We start from the raw sequence: 3,513 nt of genomic DNA on the forward strand, positions 1-3,513 counted from the left end.
TGAGTGGAATTCCCTAGCATTACTATCCCATTCTAGTCCTTTTTGTCAATCATTACACAAACTATTGGTAAGGTTATATGCCTTGAATCTGATAAGTTTTTCAATGCGCAGCCCTAGTGTATGGTTTGTGTTGAGGTCAAACTATCTTAGGACCTCAAGGATTCTATGGATATCTAGATTGGTGGTACCACCTTCACTCAAAAGGTTCTTTACCTTAACCTTCTAAATACTTATTATCGGTGCAAGTCTATTGAGCACAAGATTATGGATTTCCCTTTGTTAGATTGCAACTACCCACCTATCTTGAAAACCAAGCCAGTTGTGGCTGCCAAAAAAGATGAAAATGAACAATGATGGTGAAAAAAGGTAAGGGCTCAGCTATAGCTAAGGTGAGCCCTTTGCCAATGGATATGGGTTGACCTAGCCCAAGCTTGGTTCAATTAGAGCCTTCAGTTCCTCTACTTCCTCTGTCTCCTATTTCAAACCTTGTTGTGTAGGTAATAGTAGGAGGTCACACTCTTGAGCCTTGGGCCTCATGGATTTGAGTGCCACAAGTAGCTTCAAAGATCTCACAATAAATTCTTCATAGGTCTCACATCCCAAACAGTCATGATGAGTATTTTGATAATGGGGAGATGATACAAAGAGTCATTTCTATTTAGGACTCTTTGTTTAATGCTCCAACATGTCTGCATAAAAAAATTTCCTCTCTTGGAGATGAGGATGACACACAATCTAGTTTACAATACATTATTTCTCATGGAATGTGCAAGGGCTAATAGACCTCCCTAGAAAATATTTTGTTCATGACACCAAGTGCAGGCTTCATAATATTAATGTTCTTTGTCTTCAAGAAGTTAAAGTTACTATGTTTTTACTCACCTCGGCTTGTACTATCATATGGCTAGATATTATCGTATTTATTTTCCAACATGAGGCTAGTCGAGGTGGATTTGTTACTCTTCTTTCTCCTCATTTACTTTCTTATGTTATTTTGCATGGTTCTAACCTTTTACATAGGGTGGTTTAGATTTTACTATCTTTTTAGAATCACTCTTTTGGTATTGCCAGTGTTTATGCTCCTAATGATGTTGTTGAGTGATCACACCTGTGGTACTAGTTGGCAAATAATTTGCCACTTGCAACTTGGGTCTTTTGTGGGGATTTCAACATGGTAGATTTGGCCACTAACAAGGAGGGACTTCCACCTTTTAGATGGGTAACTGGTGAATGTGAGGCCTAGTTTTACATGTGGTACAAGCTAGGTCTTTTTTATCCCAATGCTAGCCACCACTGCCCAGATGGGGTTTGGCATACATGCCAATTTTTGAGATGGGCCCACTAGAGTTTGAGACTTGATAGGGATATGATTTTGCACAATCTCTTTTCTCTTTTTCTGACAAGTATGCCCTACCTGTCACTCCTTTTCCAAACGTGACATCATCCAATCACTCCCCCATTATTTTTTCTAACACTTGGCAAACAGCTCAAACCCGTCCTTATAAAACCCAGTTTCACCTCAACACCTTATTGTTTTACCATCCTCCCACTATTTCCCACATTCTTTGAGTATGAAATCTTGAGCCTTGACCCCACACCCATGTTAGGTGGATTAAATGGTGGAATGATGCCATTCTCTGTACTGTGAGGCTTTTTCACATTTATTATAGATAGTTGGCCAAGTACCACAAAAGATCTTATGAAGCCACCACCAAATATCTATGTATGGCTTTCAAAGCTCTTGACATTAATCTATTTGATATGGATCTTCAACTTAGGTTTTCCAATCTTTGGCACCAGAATCAACTTGTAGATAGCTATGTTGTTAGAGGAGCTCAGATTAAGGCCCATCTCCATTAGTTGGAGGTTGGTAATCAAACTTCCAAGGATCTTTTTAATGTTGTGTGTGATTTCCATTCTATAATTGGCATAAAGCACATCCATGAAGACCATCAGGTCTTTATTGATCTACCGAATATTCTTTAGGATTTTGTGCACCATTATGAGCAAGTTTTCATAGCTCAAAGGCCCTTTGTTGAGCATCACCAAGCTCTTCAAGAATACCTTCTAAATGCTCCCAACTAGCTTTCTCTTGAGAAATATGCCTTTTGTGAGCAAAAAATAATTCTTATAGACTTGAAGGATGCTATCATTTCCATGGTTTCTCACAAGGCCCCTAGTTGTTATGGATTTCCTTATGAATTCTACAAAATCCTATAAGATGATATTGGTCCTGATTTGCGTCAAGTTTATCATGAAGATTTCAATTCTAATTCCCTAGGAAACATTATCAATAAGATCAATATTAAATTCATACCTAAAGCTTGTGATCTCAAGGAAATTTACAATTGGAGACCCATCACCTTGCTGAATGTCTCCTACAAGATCATTGCCAAAGCCCTCTCTCTCAAAATTTGGCAATTGTTTCCTCAGATTGTTTGGCCTGACTAAACTAGTTTCATCAAATATTTTTATATTTTGGACAACATCATTTTTGTTTGGGAAGGCATGGAATGGTCTAGGAAATCTAAGCAGCAGGCCTTATTTATCAAAATTGACTTTGCCAAAGCCCATGACTAGATTGAGTGATCCTTTATTATGGCCATGTTGTAAGCTCTGGGGTTTGGGCCAATTTTTGGTAGCCTATGTAGATGTTTTTTTGGAATGCCTTTTCTTGTATCACCATTAATGGGAGGCAATATGAACCTTTTGGGCTTTATAGATCTATCCGTCAAGGTTTCCCTCTTTCGCCTTTGCTCTATGTCCTAGCGATTGAAGGCTTTGGCTATCTTCTTACCAATGCCATTTCTCTGGGTATGGTTCATGGTATTTCTCTTCTAGAATCTTCTACATATCTTTTGAATGGAAATTTTTCTTACGACTCCTTCCTTACTTTGCTTGAGGAGGAAGACAATTTAGACAATGGCTTGCAATGCCTAGATACTATATGCCTTGCTTCTGGGTTTGCTATGCATTGGCACAAAACCCTTTGTTACCAATAGTCTTTCTTGCCAAGCCATCAATGGTTTTAGAAATTTTAGTGGAAATGGGTCCAGCATGGAAAAATCATTAAATTCTTGGGCATTCCTTTCACTTTTCAAGCCTCCCCTATGGAGTTGTAGAATGTTGTTCTCACCAAGATTGAGAAGAAGCTAGACTATTGGATCACTAAACCACTTTCCATTGCAAGAAAGTTTCAAATTTTCTCTAAGGTGCTTGTTGTCACCCATGTGTACCTAGGATCCTTCCAAATCTTCTTATCTCAAGCTAGAGTGTCTCCTCTGGGACTTCCTATGGGTCACTAATGCTATGCATCATGGCTTTCACAAACTTTCCTAGGATTATTTTTTCTTACCCAAAGCCTCAGGGGGGTTTGGGTTGCTTTCCACTCAAAAAAAAGGATTTTCCTTTGTGCCAAGTGGGTTATTCGGGCTCTCACTAGAGATAAGGCTTAGAAAATTCTTTTAAGGAACTACATTTCTTCATGCTTCTCAGTTAACCAGCTTGCTTGGA

This window comes from Cupressus sempervirens, chromosome 6 (genome assembly GCF_028749045.1).
Source record: "Cupressus sempervirens isolate cs-2001-9-10 chromosome 6, ASM2874904v1, whole genome shotgun sequence".
Classification (NCBI taxonomy): domain Eukaryota; kingdom Viridiplantae; phylum Streptophyta; class Pinopsida; order Cupressales; family Cupressaceae; genus Cupressus; species Cupressus sempervirens.